We start from the raw sequence: 18,365 nt of genomic DNA, 5'->3' as shown, positions 1-18,365 counted from the left end.
AAATTGTAAAGACCATCGATGCTAGAAAGAAACTGCATCAACTAACGAGCAAAATAACCAGTTAACATCACAACGACAGGATTAAATTCACACATAACAATATTAACCTTAAATGTAAATGGGCTAAATGCTCCAATTAAAAGACACAGACTGGCAAATTGGATAAAGAGTCAAGACCCATCAGTGTGCTGTATTCAGGAAACCCATCTCACATGCACAGACACACATAGGCTCAAACTAAAGGGATGGAGGAAGATCTACCAAGCAAATGGAAAACACAAAAAGGCGGGGGTTGCAATCCTAGTCTCTGATAAAACAGACTTTAAACCCACAATGATCAAAAGAGACAAAGAAGGCCATTACATAATGGTAAACAGATCAATTCAACAAGACTAGCTAACTATTCTAAATATATATGCACCCAATACAGGAGCACCCAGATTCATAAAGCAAGTCCTTAGAGACCTACAAAGAGACTTAGACTCCCACACAATAATAATGGGAGACTTTAACACCCCACTATCAACATTAGACAGATTAACGAGACAGAAAGTTAACAAGGATACCCAGGAATTGAACTCAGCTCTGCACCAAGTGGACCTAAAAGACATCTACAGAACTCACCACCCCAAATCAACAGAATATACATTCTTCTCAGTACTACATCGCACTTATCCCAAAATTGACCACATAGTTGGAAGTAAAGCACTCCTCAGCAAATGTAAAAGAACAGAAATTATAACAAACTGTCTCTCAGACCACAGTGCAATCAAACTAGAACTCAGGATTCAGAAACTCACTCAAAACCACACAACTACATGGAAACTGAACAACCTACTCCTGAATGACTACTGGGTACAGAACGAAATGAAGGCAGAAATAAAGATGTTTTCTGAAACCAACGAGAACAAAGACACAATATACCAGAATCTCTGGGACACATTTAAAGCAGTGTGTAGAGGGAAATTTATAGCACTAAATGCCCACAAGAGAAAGCAGCAAAGATCCAAAATTAACACCCTAACATCACAATTAAAAGAACTAGAGAAGCAAGAGCAAACACATGCAAAAGCTAACAGAAGGCAAGAAATAACTAAGGTCAGAGCAGAACTGAAGGAGATATAGACACAAAAAACCCTTCAAAAAATCTAGGAATACAGGAGCTGGTTTTTTGAAAAGATCAACGAAATTGATAGACTGCTAGCAAGACTAATGAAGAAAAGAGAGAAGAATCAAATAGATGCAATAAAAAATGATAAAGGGGATATCACCACCGATCCCACAGAAATACAAACTACTATCAGAGAATACTATAAACATCTCTACGCAAATAAGCTAGAAAATCTAGAAGAAATGGATAAATTCCTCAACACATACACCCTCCCAAGACTAAACCAGGAAGAAGTTGAATCCCTGAATAGATCAATAACAGGCTCTGAAATTGAGGCAATAATTAATAGCCTACCAACCAGAAAAAGTCCAGGACCAGACTGATTCACAGCTGAATTCTTCCAGAGGTACAAGGAGGAGCTGGTACCATTCCTTCTGAAACTATTCCAATCAATAGAAAAAGAGGGAATCCTCCCTAACTCATTTTATGAGGCCAGTGTCATCCTGATACCAAAGCCTGGCACAGACACAACAAAAAAAGAGAATTTTAGACCAATATCTCTGATGAACATCGATGCAAAAATCCTCAATAAAATACTGGCAAACCGAATCCAGCAGCATATCAAAAAGCTTATCCACCACGATCAAGTTGGCTTCATACTGGGATGCAAGGCTGGTTCAACATACACAAATCAATAAACGTAATCCATCATATAAACAGAACCAAAGACAAAAGCCACATGATTATCTCAGTAGATGCAGAAAAGGCCTTTGACAAAATTCAACAGCCCTTCATGCTAAAAACTCTCAATAAATTAGGTATTGATGGGACGTATCTCAAAATAATAAGAGCTATTTATGACAAACCCACAGCCAGTATCATAGCGAATGGGCAAAAACTGGAAGCATGCCCTTTGAAAACTGGCACAAGACAGGGATGTCCTCTGTCAAGACTCCTATTCAACATAGTGTTGGAATTTCTGGCCAGTGCAATCAGGCAAGAGAAAGAAATAAAGGGTATTCGATTAGGAAAAGAGGAAGTCAAATTGTCCCTGTTTGCAGATGACATGATTGTACATCTAGAAAACCCCATCATCTCAGCCCAAAATCTACTTAAGCTGATAGGCAACTTCAGCAAAGTCTCAGGATACAAAATCAATGTGCAAAAATCACAAGCCTTCTTATACACCAATAGCAGACAAACAGAGAACCAAATCATGAGTGAACTCCCATTCACAATTGCTTCAAAGAGAATAAAATACCTAGGAATACAACTTACTAGGGATCTGAAGGACCTCTTCAAGGAGAACTACAAACCACTGCTCAGCGAAATAAAAGAGGACACAAACAAATGGAAGAACATTCCATGCTCATGGATAGGAAGAATAAATATTGTGAAAATGGCTATACTGCCCAAGGTAATTTATAGATTCAATGCCATCCCTATCAAGCTACCAATGACTTTCTTCACAGAATTGAAAAAAACTACTTTAAAGTTCATATGGAACCAAAAAAGAGCCCGCATTGCCAAGTGAATCCTAAGCCAAAAGAACAAAGCTGGAGGCATGACGCTACTTGACTTCAAACTATATTACAAGGCTACAGTAACCAAAACAGCATGGTACTGGTACCAAAATGGAGATACAGACCAATGGAACAGAACAGAGTCCTCAGAAATAATACCACAAATCTACGATCTGATCTTTGACAAACCTGACAAAAACAAGCAATGGGGAAAGGATTCCCTATTTAATAAATGGTGCTGGGAAAACTGGCTAGCCATATGTAGAAAGCTGAAACTGGATCCCTTCCTTACACCTTATACAAAAATTAATTTAAGATGGATTAAAGACTTAAATGTTAGACCTAAAACCATAAAAACTCTAGAAGAAAACCTAGGCAATACTATTCAGGACATAGGCATGGGCAAGGACTTCATGTCTAAAACACCAAAATCAATGGCAACAAAAGCCAAAATTGACAAACGGGATCTAATTAAACTAAAGAGCTTCTGCACAGCAAAAGAAACTATCATCAGAGTGAACAGGCAACCTACAGAACGGGAGAAAATTTTTGCAATCTCTCCATCTGACAAAGGGCTAATATCCAGAATCTACAAAGAACTCAAACAAATCTACAAGAAAAAAACAAACAACCCATCAACAAGTGGGCAAAGGAGATGAACAGACATTTCTCAAAAGAAGACATTTATGCAGCCAACAGACACATGAAAAAATGCTCATCATCACTGGTCATCACAGAAATGCAAATCAAAATCACAGTGAGATACCATCTCACACCAGTTAGAATGGCCATCATTAAAAATTCAGGAAACAACAGATGCTGGAGAGGATGTGGAGAAATAGGAACACTTTTACACTGTTGGTGGGACTGTAAACTAGTTCAACCATTGTGGAAAACAGTGTGGCAATTCCTCAGGGATCTAGAACTAGAAACACCATTTGACCCTGCCATCCTATTACTGGGTATATATCCAAGGGATTATAAATCATGCTGCTATAAACACACAGGCACACACGTTTATTGCGGCACTATTCACAATAGCAAATACTTGGAACCAAGCCAAATGTCCAACAATGATAGATTGGATTAAGAAAATGTGGCACATATACACCATAGAATACTATGCAGCCATAAAAAAGGATGAGTTCATGTCCTTTGTAGGGACATGGATGAAACTGGAAACCATCATTATCAGCAAACTATCGCAAGGACAAAAAACCAAACACCGCATGTTCTCACTCATAGGTGGGAATTGAACAATGAGAACACTTGGACACAGGAAGGGTAACATCAAACACCTCGGCCTGTTGTAGGGTGGGGGGAAGTGGGAGGGATAGCATTAGGAGATACCCCTAATGTAAATGACGTGTTAATGGGTGCAGCACACCAACATGGCACATGTATACATAACAAACCTGCACATTGTGCACATGTACTGTAGAACTTAAAGTATAATAAAAAAAAATAAAATTATAGATTTAACCTCAGTGAGAGGAGGATTCTTTATTTAATGAGTAATACAAAAATAATTGGTGATCCACAAAAAGAAAATAAAGTGAGACACGAATTCCTGACTCTTTTAATGTCATACGGGTTAAATATTTGGGGGGGAAATTTTTATTAAAAATATTATGTACAAAATACTTTGTAAAACAGGCATAATTCATCACAATTAATTACAGAGGGTTGTTCAAACAAATGGACATACCTCTATAGATATACATGCATATACAGACATAGATAGAGATAAATATCAACTTTCCTTTTAGCATGAAAAGACAAGAAATTTAAACAATAGTGAACTAATAAAAATATACCTCCGTTAAACTGCTCAGACTCAAGAAAATTAGGGTGAATAATCATACATCACAGATGATGAAAGAAGTACTGTATTCTCATACCTTGCATATTAAGATTATAAAGTGTTCCACATTTAGGGGTTGGCAACCAAACAATATCTATTAACAATTAAAATATAGAAAAGCAACATGCAGCAATGCTGGTCCTGAGAATCTCCCCAGAGTAATAAACGCCAGGTATAATGACATGAGCAAAATGCAGGACACCAATACTTCTATGATATGACCTGTATTTGGTGTTGGGCTTTACAGGAGCTCTTTCTCAGACACATATGCATTATCTGTATCTTTTCTGAGATTCTACTAACTTTATGGTGAAATCAACAACAAAAGGTTTTCATTTTGATAAACTGGTTTTCAAAAGAGAAAGATGTTACAAGACCCTTTCAATCTGTCTTGCAGGTGAAGGCTATATCTGAGGCTGCCAAGAAAAGTCACTGACAAAGGCATGGCAAAATGTTAATGCGGTTTTGTTGACCACTGTGTTTACAGCACAGTGGAGAAACAGTGTGGTTTTCTGTCCTTGCTGAGTTTTATGCATTTTAAAGAATCATATTTGTTCATTCCACATTGCAGAATGTTTCTTGCATTTTCATTTCCTAATGCAGACTAAATATCTTATGTGGTTTGCAATAGTTCTCTCCTTTTAAAGGTATTTCTGGAGTAACTGCTTGGTCTGTAACATGTTTGATGGATACCTAACCCTTAAATATCATGAAATTTTATGCACAATCACTACTTGATTTTGATGGACATAAAAACACGTTTTTAAGTTACAGTAGCGGGATATTATCATTGCCTGTGTTAACTCATTACTGATACTCGGTTTATATTCATAGCCACCCTTTGTGAAAAGGTTAGCTTGTTAAATTATGGTTATGCTGAGGGAAAACTAGGCTATCCTGGATGCTTGAGGGCCTCTCGTGGTGACTGAGTGTTGGCACTAGTGTCAGTTCATATCTAAATATTCCTAAATATGTAATGTACTTTCATATTTTTTTGACACTTGTCTAGGGAATATTCCTGTGCTCCTAGACAACACTTATCTAGGGAATATTACTCTGTGCTTTCAGAATTCAATGGGAATCCCCTTTCAGACAGTCAACAGTGTGAGCCTTATTGATTGACCTTTTTGCCCTCTTCCCTCAAATATATTCCCTAGGTTTAATCTGTGGAATTAGATTTTAAGTCACATTTTCTTGCATAAATGTATGAAAGCAGGAAAACTGGCTGTTGCTCATATTAACAGCATTTTTTTCACATAGTATAAGAAAAAGTGGTCTTATTCACCAGACCAATCTTGTATTCCTGCTGGTCTCACAGTTCAAGACTTCCTTCCCCAGGCTTTCTGTTCTGAGGTCTGGCCATACAAGAGTCCTAGCTGAGTGGGTGGAAACGACATTTACCTGGTACAGGCCTGACCTGTGAAAACATCCTCTGTGAAGCCCCAAATATTTTTTGCCATACAACTGCATGAAATTTTCCCAAACACCACAGCCAGATTTGAAGACACAGGTTAGCAATGAGAAATACACCAATAGAAGGTATGGGGGTCCCTAAATCCATATTTGGAGGAAAATCCACAAGCAGAGTCACATGACATTTGAAAGCCTGTGTTGAGGTGGTATACATGCCAGCAATGATAAATATTACATGATGATCAAACTGCTGATAAATTCAGGTTTGTCTATTACAACAGCTAATTTTACATTAACTGTAACAAAAATATATTGAAGAAAAGTTTGCATGGAAATTTTTATTTTTATTTATTTATTTATTTATTTATTTTGAGATGGAGTCTCACTCTGTTGCCCAGGCTGGAGTGCAGTGGCACAATCTCGGCTCACTGCAACCTCCGCCTCCTGGGTTCAAGCAATTCTCCTATCTCAGCCTCTCAAGTAGCTGGGACTACAGGCACTCGCCACCACGCCCAGCTAATTTTTGCATTTTTAGTAGAGGTGGGGTTTCACCATATTGGTCAGGCTGGTCTTGAACTTCTGACTTCAGGTGATCTGCCTGCCTTGGCCTCCCAAAGTGCTGGGATTATAGGCGCGAGCCACCGCACCTGGCCTGGGCAATTTTTATTCAAATTCTGTGTACAGCAAACATTTCCTGAGTATTTCAAAAGGCGAAGGAAAATATAAACCATAGTTATTCATATAAGAAACCTGGATCATGATCTTCACTCTAATTTTTTTGAAATTAATGATGTATAATATACTTAAATATCTTCCCATGATTTTGCTTTCAGATATTTTACCAGTACAAAAATATGAATGCAGATTATTTTGTTTAGCAGTATTTATAACAAAGTGTCATGAGTATTCCTATTTTCTAATTTGCCTTTTGCAACTGTTAAATGAGAGGAAACAAAAGCACACTTCACTTTCCTTTCTCAAAGGCAAACCAGCTGTATTTCACTCCCTCGAATAGCTACTAATTTCTTGAAAATACTTCTGGAGAGCTCTCCCCAAATAGGGACAAGCCCAGAAGATTTTTCACTTTCATCTGCTCTGCTCATTTGTGACTGTGATCAAACCTAGAAGATTTAGAAAGGAAGATTCCATCCCAAACAACCCTGTAGTCATCTGTGTCCTGCAGGATGAAGCTCTGCAGCAGAGTCTGAGGATAGAAGTGTAGATTGCATCATTCAGATGTTTTTTTCAATTTTTGAAAGAAACTGGAAGAAGGTCCTATCACATAGGCATGATTGAGAAAGAATCCTTTTGTGATGCTCCCATGGATTTGATGCATGTTCAGCCAAAGAAGCAGACAGATCAAGAAATCGAGAATTTCAAGATTCAGTAGGAGGTCTAGCAGGGGGCACTGGGAAACAACTAAGTATTGAGCTCTGAGTGCCCTGCACTGCACCCTGATGGCCAGCAGGGAGTGATGGAGCCCTCCTTTTCTGCCCCATGCAGCCCGAATGCGTGTCTGGCGCTCTCAGGAGGACTTCAGGAGGTATTGATTTAAAAAATGAATGCGTTTAACAGCACCCAAGTCACCTCTTGAATGCTTTGCTGCTTAGAAATTTCTTCTGCCAGATACCCTAAATCATAAGTTCAAAGTTCCACAAATCTCTAGGGCAGGGGCAAAATACCACCAGTCTCTTTGCTAAAACACAAGAGTCACCTTTGCTCCAGTTTCCAACAAGTTCCTCATCTCCATCTGAGACCACCTTAGCCTGGACTTTATTGTCCACATTGCTATGAGCATTTTGGGTAAAACCATTCAACAAGTCTCTAGGAAGTTCCAAACTTTCCCACATTTTCCTTTCTTCTTTTGAGCCATCTCAAGTATTCCAACCTCCCCCTGTTACCCAGTTCCAAAGTCGCTTCCACATTTTTGGGTATCTTTGCAGCAGCACCCCACTCTACTGATACCACTTCACTGTATTAGTCCATTTTTTTTCACATTGCTGATAAAGACATACCCAAGACTGGGAAGAAAAAAAGGTTTAACAAACTTTCAGTTCCACATGGCTGGGGAGGCCTCACAATCATGGCAGAAGGTAAGCAGGAGCAAGTCAGGTCTTACATGGATGGGAGCAGGCAGAGAGAGAGCTTGTACAGGGAAACTCCTGTTTTTAAAACCATCAGGTCTCATGAGACTCATTCACTATCCCGAGAACAATACAGAAAAGACCTGCCCCCATAATTCAATCACCTCCCACCAAGTTCCTCCCATAACACATAGGAATTCAAGAGGAGACTTGAGTGGGGACATAGCCAAACCGTATCAGTTATTAACTACTGCAGAACAGTATCTAAATCCTTCTTTGTGTTGTTTTCGCCCTTCCACTTGCCAGTCACATGCAGTTACCAGCATATCACAATCCAGCACAGGATGTTGGAGCACCCTTTCTATTTGGGAGTTTGTAGTTTCAGGTCTGCCCAGCAGGGGTACATGGGGCTGATTGTGATGGCCTGGAAGATGTTCAAGAGGCAAGTGGTGCCAATGCACACAGCCCTGCCCACTTTGTGAACATAGAAAACAAGTTTGTACCTAATTATTATTGAGAAAATGTTTCAACCCCAAAGCAGGCATTCTCTGTGGGACTCCTTTATAAAGTATCACAAAGAAGGTGGCTACAGCCAGGTGTTTGAGAATCAGATCTGTAGACCTTAATGTGCATTTGGTGAAATAAAGAGAAATACAATGCTGAAGAAAAAATGAATTCATCAGGAATCCAATTATGGTCTGAGATAAGATTATTCCTATTGCCACATCCCTAGAGGACATTTGTTCTTTTCCAGTGACTGATACTTCTATTCATATTGAGAGTTAGAGGATCCTGAATGGAAACACAAGGTCTATTTTATTTTGGCAACTGAAATTCAACATTGTCCACATACCGTTGTTTTCAACTCATAACTTTCTTATTAAATTCCATTTTCTATTGCTGAGCTACACACCACACACCACACACACACACACACACACACACACACACCTTTACTGTGAGTACTATATTCGTATTTTACATAGAACATTTACAATGATTCTACAAAGTAAGCACTTTATTATTATTATTTTTTTACAGGTGAGGGGAACTTAGGTGTAGAAAGGCTAAATAACAGCTAAATAACATCTAAAGCCCCCTCCTTCCTTGTAAGAGGCAGAATCAGGAGCTGACAATGTGCTTAACCACTATGTGCCTCAACCTTGGACCTAGTCAGTCTTTTCTAAAACTCCACATATATTCCATTTTCTTTTTTTTTGTAGATTTTGTCAGGTTTTTAAAAATGGTTGTATATTTATAAAATATGATTGTGGTAATCTCTTATTTAAATATCATTGCTTAATTTATAAGCAAATATCACTTATGATTCAGAGAACCAAATACAATGAAGATGCCTTAATTCCACAGATGCCAAATGAAATTCATGGAATGCAGAAATGATTTCATACTGGAATTAAAAGAGAGTCTTTTCATCATTACCAAGAAATAGGGCACAGTGGAATGATAGTGCAGTAATCCAGGGGACATAAAACATGAGTAGGCAATAAAATATTGCAGAGGAGAAACTACATTACCATTAATATATGGAGAAAATTAGTATTTGTGAATGCAAAAATATAAAATAAAATTATTTCAATGTCAGAATTGTTTAACATATTAAAACATGAGCCCACCATGTAAAAGGGAAACTGGAGGCAGGAAAAATTATTCACGGAATCAATTTAAATTGTACTAAGATAAGCACTGAACCTGGTAATGGCCTTAGAACATTTTAAAAACAGAGCAAATATCACAAACAATTCAATTCGGAAAACTGCTGAAGATCTTGACCTTTTTTAAAAATACAAAAATCTACAGAAAAGTTACCCTTCTTTACTGACTTCATGAAGGAAAGCAGTCTCACCATAAGGAGTAGACAATGCATGTTTTCAGTCACCACACAGCTATGGTCTCCATGAAGTATATAATACATCCAGAGTGGTTAAACTCTATAGTTACTACTTCTGAACAGAATAAGGTATTTCGATTGGTGAACTCTTACACATTATCAAAGGCATGAAGGTGTAGAAACACCTCTACTAATCCTGAAAATGTCCCCGACTTGTCTAGAAAAATAATAAAGCAGCTAGGAATTAATTCCAAATTATACTAGAGAACTGGGAAAAAACAGATTTCATGGCTATCAAAAGCAATAATGACAAACAGTGAGGATTACATTAAATTAGAAGCAGTTAGGGACTGGTTTGTGACCTCGCCCCTCCATTCCTTCTCCACAAGTTCAGCCCGTGGCTCACTGATTATTTCCTCCTTCCTGCATGGCTTTGGCACTGGCTCAGTTTCTAGCCCCAAAGAAGACCTTCTCCAGACAAGAGCACTTACTGTACCTCCCAATACACTTCCTTCCCTTGCAGACTATGCCTTCTGAACTACTCGTTTGAGTTTTTTTGCTGCAGGGCTGGTGGGCTTGAAGTGATGGTCAGGACAGCCAGAGTGTGTGGGAGGAGGCAGGCTGTTCTGAGATATGGGTTCGAGATCTTGTGACATCATCCCCCCTCAAAACTGCAATGATAATTTCACCTGTAGCAACCATGACAGTACACACTTGGGGAACTAAAGATAGTTTGAAAAACATTTTCCCAGTTACCATTTACCAAAAACAATTCCAACTTTCTAGTGAGTGCCTCCAGAGAGATGTGAGTGTTTTGGAGAGGTTCTTCTTTTCCAGGACCCCTGGAGGGACAGGACTCATGTAGATGGAGCAGGAAATGCTGAGATCTGGGACATGAGGGACTGACCGCAAGGCAGTGTGTCTTACTGGATTCTATGCTTCCTTGATGTGTTCCCTGCTGAAAATCTAATTTTCTGTTATTCCCCAAATTCCTGAGCCAAACTATTATTTAATTATGAATAAAGAAATTGGATCATACAATAGACTGGTAAAGAATGTATCAATAGGTTACGGTGCAAATAGGCAGCCGTCCCCAACCTTTTTGGCACCTGGGACCCGTTCCATGGATGGGAAGACAATTTTTCCATGGACAGGATCAGGTGTTGTTGCGGAGATGGTTTCGAGATAAAACTGTTCCACCTCAGATGATCAGGCATTACAGTCTCATAAGGAGTGTGCAACCTAGATCCCTCACATGCGCAGTTCACAACAGGGTTTGCTGCTTCTATGAGAATCTAATGCCACTGCTGATCTGACAGGAGGCAGAGTCCAGGCAGCAATACTCGCTCTCCAACCACTCACCTCCTGCTGTGCGGCCAGTTTCCTAACAGGCCATGGACAGGTACTGGTCTGCAGCCTGGGGGTTGAGGACTTCTGCACATAGGAGCCTGAAGTCATGTACTGATACAAAAAATTAATAGGGAAAAAGCTGTATAATTCAATGCAAATTAACATGTAAATGTACATTATATATATTCTAAGAATACATATTTTATCAATTTACTCCTGTAGAGATTCCAAACTGCACAATATTTACAGAAAAAAATAGACATTTATCAAATAGTCTCTTTCACACAAAAATGTACCATGTTCATATGATCCAGAGACAAATTTTACTAATAAACAAATGCTAACTAAATTATTCAAGAGTTTTAAAGAAGCCAATCTTCCCAAAAATTTTTAGGAAGACTACATAAGGGTGATATGACAGCTTTGCCTGGGTTAAGTCAAATAGAGTATTTCAGATGTATTGAACATATGAATGTAATTGTGAAAGTTTTAAATATTAGAAACCATTGTGTTAGAACATTAAACATTATATTATTATCAACTGGCCTTTATGCCAAGAATGCAAGTAAGATTCAGCATTTGGAAATCCATCAATAGAATTAATCAAATTAATAAAAAAAAATCCTTGATTATGAGAAACAAAGATGATCTTTTTCAGAGGAAGTACTAAAATAAAAGCTAACAGATGTTCTATGTGACTGAAACTTTTTGTGTGTAAAAAGTTTTCCTTTAAGGTAAAGATGAAGAAGCACTATCTGGCTAACTTCAAGATGTACAAAACCCAAAGACAATTAAGAGGCAGAGCCAAACAGCAGAAGCACCAGTATCCTTGGCATAAGCTGGCAGATCTTGGTGGAAGTGACAGGCACCCTGGAATAACAAAAGGGGTTGCCTCCGACATAGTTGCCAATTCTTGAATTTCACAATTTTCCTTTGGTGTTTGTATCTTTCTATGGTCCTTCTGTTTGTGATCAGACATGTGGCCCACAGACGTGACTTGTCTACAGAATATGGCATTCATCATTGTCCACTCCTCAGCACAGGACGGTGACCTGTAGTCCAATAAATATTCTTATCAGTTGAAAAGAACAGAAGAACTAAACAAATGAAGAGATATACCATGCTCATAGATAGGAAGACAATATTGTCAAGATGTCAGTTTTCATCAAATTTATCTACATATTCAGAGCAATCCCAATAAAAATTCCAGGAACTTATTTTGTGGATATTAAAACTGACTCTAAAGCTTATATGAAAAGGCAAAAGACCTAGAATTGCCAATACAATATTGTAGGAAAAGAATAAAATTGGAGGACAGAGATACTACTTAGCTTCAAGACTTACAATAAAGCTACAGTTATGAAGACAGTGTGGTATTGATGAAATAATAGACAAATCAATGGGAAGAACAGAGAGCCTAGAAATAGGCCAACATAAATATAGTCGACAGATCTTTGACTTCAGAGGTTAAGGTAATAAAATGCAGCTAAGATAGCCTCTTCAATAGATAGTGCTAGAAGAACTGGACATACACATATTAAAATATGAATCACAGACCTTAACATCTTCACCAAAATGAACACAAAATAGATTACAGGTCTAAATGTAAAACACAAAACTCTAAAATTCCTAGAAGATAGCACACAGGAATTACAGATGACCCTGAGTTTAGCAATGGCTTTTTAGATATAGCATCAATGATTTAATTCCTAAAAGAAATAACTGATAACCATATAATTTACCAAAATTAAACATTTCTACTCTGTGAAAGACAATATCAAGAAATGGAAAAGAAAAGACATAGACTGGAGGAAAATATTTACAAAACATGTATCTCGTAGCTCTTAAAACTCAAAAATAAGAAAATAACAAAAAATAATAAATGAGCCAAAGACTTTAGCCAACACCTCACCAAAGAAGACACACAGACGACAAAGAGGCAGACAAAAAGATGCTCCACATCATATTTCACCAGGGAAAAACAAATAAGAACAATATATCAGTACACACTTACCTATAATGGCCAAAATCTAGAACACTGACAACACCAAATGCTGGCAAAGATGTGAAGTGAAAGGATCTCTCATTCATGCTGGTGGGAATGCAAAATGGTACAGCCAGTTTGGATGACAATTTGGCAGTTTTTTTTTTTTTTTTTGAGACAGAGTCTTGCTCTGTCACCAGGCTGGAGTGCAGTGGCGCGATCCCGGCTCACTGCAACCTCCACCTCCCAGGTTCAAGCAATTCTCTTGCCTCAGCCTCCTGAGTGGCTGGGACTACAGGCACGCGCCACCATGCCCAGCTAATTTTTGTATTTTTAGTAGAGACGGGGTTTCACCATGTTGGCCAGGATGGTCTCTATCTCTTGACCTCATGATGCGCCTGCCTTGGCCTCCCAAAGTGCTGGGATTACAGGCATAAGCCACTGTGCCCGGCTGGCAATTTCTTACAAAATTAAACATGCTCTTACTATTTGATTCAGTAATTAGAGTCCTTGGTATTTACCCAAAGATGCTGAAAACTTAGGTCCACACAAATCTTCACATGGACCTTTACAGCAGCTTTATTCATAACTGCCAAAGCTTGGAAACAGTCAAGATGCTGTTCAGTAGATAAATGGATAAACGATAGTACATCCAGAAATAAAATATTATTCCATGTTAAAATGATATATGCTATCGAGCCTGAAAATACATGGATGAAACTTAAGTGTTTATTACTAAGTGAAAGAAGCCAGTCTGAAAGACTATATAGTATATGACCAACAATTTGATATTCTGGAAACAGTAAAACTATAGAGACAGTGAAACAATTAGTGGAGTTTGGGGGGAATAAGGAATAAATAGAGCACGGAGTCTTTTTAGGGCACTGAAACTATTTTGTTTAACTCTATAATAGTAGATACATGTCATTATATATTTGTCCAAACTAACAGAATGTACCATTTCAAAAGTCAACTGTAATGCGAACTACTGACTCTGGGTGATAATGTGTCAATACAGACTCATCAATTTTAAGAAACATGTCACTCTTGTGGGGGTGGTTGTTAATGGGGGACACTATGCATGTATGGGGGTGTCAACCTAAATAAGAAACAGTGAGACATTCTCTATAAATTAAAAAAAATGGGGAAATAAAGTATTGCAATGGGAACATATGGGCATTATAAACTATGTGCGTATTTAGGAAGGTAAAAGAAGACATAGCTTTTTAAAGAAAAAAATGAGGATTACCTAATTGTTTTGAAATAATTATCCTTGGCTCCAAAGATCAATAATAAAGGCAATGCTAGTCAAAAGCTGGACAGGCAGTTGCTGGGCAGATGTCCTCGGAGAAATATTTTTTGTGTAAGGTTGTGATGGCCTTTGTGCAAGGCTGTGATGTTCTGCAGTCTCTCATGAAACTTTTTGTTATCAGGCATATAGCATGAGAACCCTTTCTTTACGGCCTTCCCCAGCTTTATGTGTTATGGTTTTCTTAAATTAGGGACTCCATTTTAATTCTGACAACTTTCAGAGAGGGATGGTGTACACAAGAAGACTGTAACACTGCTAGATTTTGCTGTGAACCTTAAACTTCTCTAAGAAATAAAGTATATTAAAAATAAAGAGAAAATCGAATTAATCCTTATAAATATTTAAATTAAAAGGTCTCCAACGTGTTTTTCTGAAGCCTAACAAGATTTAATTCACATTAAGGGTAAATGTTGTTAAAATTTTATGCCAGATACAGTTTCTTTGAGATGTAAATATTGCAAGAAATAACAAGACTGTTTATATTATATTTAGTCAGGCTATCTAAAAACTATGAAAATAAAAATAAAATATATAAAACACTGTAACTTTAGTCCACATCAAAGATATGCATACAAAAATACAAATAAAATTTAGTCAATTTAAATTTAGCTATTTAGCCATGGTTTCACTGCTTAAGAAATTTTTATTAAAGCCACTAATATAAGTTAAATATTTTATTCCATTAACACAGCAATGGTTTATAATTAGAACACCGATTTAGTTTATTAGTTAAGTCAAAAGATTAAAAATCAGAAATAATCATAGCATTATATCTCAGAATAAAATATTTAATAATAAGCATGCTGAACAGCATAATATAAATTCTTATTAAGCATGAAATGTTTGCAAACAGATGTAAGAAAGCAAGTATTTCAGTATTTGCTAACATGAAAACAGATTCAAGATATGTAGTTTTAAAAAAGAATACTACATTCTTTTTCAAACATTCACCGAACTATTTTTTCAACTCACATAATTATGTGTAAATGGATTTTTACAAGAGTTTCCCTGACTCTTGCCACAGAACTGACAACAGTGGTTCCTGGTTGAGGCAGTGGCAGACATGATAAGAAAGACTGCTTTGCTCCTTTATCTCAAGTCTCAAACTGTGTCATTATTAGTTTTACCACAAAACAAATATATATATGGTGATGTTTAAAGTAAAATAAAATAATATTTAATAAAAATTGATAGTACCAGAATTTGGCTTTGACCTCTTTTTTTTTTTTTTTTGTCTCCATCACTCAGGCTGGAGTGCAGAGGCACGATAATTAGCTCACTGAAGCTTCAACCACCTCAACCTCCAGCCTCAACCTCCTGGGCTCAAGCCATCCTCCTATATCAGCTACCCAAGTAGCTGGGACTATAGGCACATACCACCAAGACTGGCTAATTTTTAAAAATTCTGTAGAGACAGGGTCACACTATGTTGCCCAGGACTATGAACTCCTGGCCTCAAGTGGTCCTCCTGTCTCAGCCTGCCAAGGTGCTGGCAGCCACTGTGCCTGCCCTGGCTTTGATCTCTTGATGGTTAAGACAGTTCTCTGCCCCAGTATCTCAGCTGAATTGCATACTTTTGTTTTTTTAAAAAAAGACCCGGCCAGGTGCAGTGGCTCACGCCTACAATCCCAGAACTTTGAGAGGCTGAGGCAGGTGGATCACATGAGGCCAGGAGTTTAAGACCAGCCTGGCCAACAAGGCAAAACGCCATCTCTACTAAAAATACAAAAATCAGCCGGGCATGGTGATGTGCACCAGTATTCCCAGGTACTGGGGAGGCTGAGGCACGAGAATTGCTTGAACCTGGGAGGCAGAGGCTGCAGTGAGCCAAGATTGTGCCACTGCATTCCAGCCTGGGCAACAGAGCAAGACTCTGTCTCAAAAACAAAACAAAAAAACAAATGAACAAACAACAAAAAGACCTAACCCAATGGCTACATGAGTCACTCCATGAACAAGGTTTCCATGGGATGGATATTCTGTCAATGATTTAAACAACTTCCTAGTGTTAAATGCTTAGGTTGATTCAACTTTTTGAAAAGCAATTATGAAATGAAACAACCCTTTATCATCTGCATGAAATCCAACCTTTATTTCTCGATGATATCAATTTTTGAATAATTTATTCCATTCTAGTCCAAATCAATACTACAGGGCCAGGTGCAGTGGCTCACACTTGTAACCCCAGCACTTTGGGAGCATGAGGCGGTGGATTACTTGAGGCCAGGAGTTCAAAGCCAAATCAATACTACTTTTGGGCCAGAATCACACTGATTCAGTTGGTTGAGCTTCAAATTCACAATAAAGTCGGGGACAGCAAGTTTCCCCTTATTAATCTTTGTCCACGATTTTCCACCTACACATAAATACACTACTCATTTGTGCAGTTTCTTTAATCCTGGTCCACTGGGAGCAGACAATGCATCCGATGTGTCCCCTAAACAATCCCTGCTGCCCAATCCCTCTAACCCCACAGGACCCACTCCCTGTCCCCAACCCAGGTCTTGGGTATAGTCCTGCCCAGGATGACCCCCCAAATGGCCTCTTCACAGGCCCATTTCACTGGTTCACAGTGACATGGAGATGGGAGGGGACTGAGGTAAGACCTTCAGTGAGTACCAGCAAATGTGTGCGGCAGGCCATTGCAGTCAGAGATTAGCAAGTCCTGAACACAGCACTGCAGGGAGAAGACAGAACAATCAACCACAGTGTAACATTCACCTGGGAAAGTGCTAGTTCTGACTCTTCTTTCTTCTCTCTCCTCCTTCAGGCTTGTTTCTTAGGTAAAATTGGTCTGGATAAGTCACTCTTGAGTGTGGAAAATATTTTTCTTAGGGCTTCAAATCAACACACCACTTCCTGGGGCACAAACCTGCCAAGAGGGGGAACTCAACATGTGGAAGAGGTGGTCCTACGCTGTCCACTGGAAAAGGAGGGACTCAGGGAAAAGAAACTCCTACATGAGAAATGTGAGCTAGTTCTATTCTTGTCCTCAGAACACCCTCCAGCTGAATGAAGCCACATATTAAGTGCCAGCCATGGGCATGTGGCGGGACTGAACCCCCACTTCAAGTTACAGAGCCCACAGCCCCTGCACAGGATCACCAGGGGAGGGTGGGCAGAGCTTTTCCCTTCTCTTGGTCCTGAGCTTCCCAGTCTCCCTCCCATTCCCGAGCCTTATCCCCCAAACTGCAGTTAGCCTCCTTCACCAGGCTCCCCTCCCAGGGCCTGGTGCTCCTCCTGATTGCACAGTGAGTAAGTGAAATACACTTACTTTATGGACATGTAAATATGACTATGAAAGTATATAAATCAAGGAGGGCATACAGGGAGGTGGAATATGGAGAAAATATTCTGGAAAACTTTGTATAAAATAAATGAACGTTGAAAGACTCACCCAAAGTAACCAGATGACTGCTTCTCCAGCATCACATCTCTGTGCAGCTTTCTCTGAAGGACACATTCTTCCTGAGTGAGGTCCACAGTATCATCCTTGAGGGATACTTATTTCGGGAAATACCGTAGACATTCTCATTCAGGCTGCACCATCCCTGACAATGTCCATAGCCAATGGTCAAAGACAATCTCGCTTTTCCACTGGGGGATAAAAAAAAAGAAACAGCTAAGTTTATGAAAAGCTCAAGGTCTTTTTGAGGTCTAGTAAAATTCCCTGGGCTGACTTGGCATACGCCTTTCAAATACATCCACAGAGATGCACACACTGTGAATACATGATAAACTTTATTATAAAGGAATGTCACAGGTGTGGTTAAATATCCTTATTCTGCAATGAAATGCTAATTGTTCCCTTGCCCAAGACAGATTTATGTTCCAAAGTGTAAATATATTTGAGCCCAAATATTTAATATTGAAAG

General features: G+C 38.6%; 1 long non-coding RNA gene and 1 pseudogene across 1 annotated transcript; both read right to left on the bottom strand.

Annotated features, from left to right (window-relative positions):
- Positions 1–4,190: 4,190 nt before the first annotated feature.
- LOC100441997 (uncharacterized) lies at positions 4,191–17,881 on the bottom strand. Its single transcript, XR_002912247.3, has 2 exons — positions 17,212–17,881; positions 4,191–12,246 (listed from the first exon to the last, which is right to left on the bottom strand). It is a non-coding gene; the product is annotated as an uncharacterized LOC100441997 (long non-coding RNA).
- PONPYGV1R-PS1892 (vomeronasal 1 receptor ponPygV1R-ps1892 pseudogene) lies at positions 8,235–8,735 on the bottom strand (annotated as a pseudogene).
- Positions 17,882–18,365: the final 484 nt, after the last annotated feature.

Source organism: Pongo abelii, chromosome 17 (assembly GCF_028885655.2).
Source record: "Pongo abelii isolate AG06213 chromosome 17, NHGRI_mPonAbe1-v2.0_pri, whole genome shotgun sequence".
NCBI classification, from domain to species: domain Eukaryota; kingdom Metazoa; phylum Chordata; class Mammalia; order Primates; family Hominidae; genus Pongo; species Pongo abelii.
The sequence above is the reverse complement of the archived record's forward strand: the minus strand, read 5'-3'. Positions and strand labels throughout refer to the sequence as shown.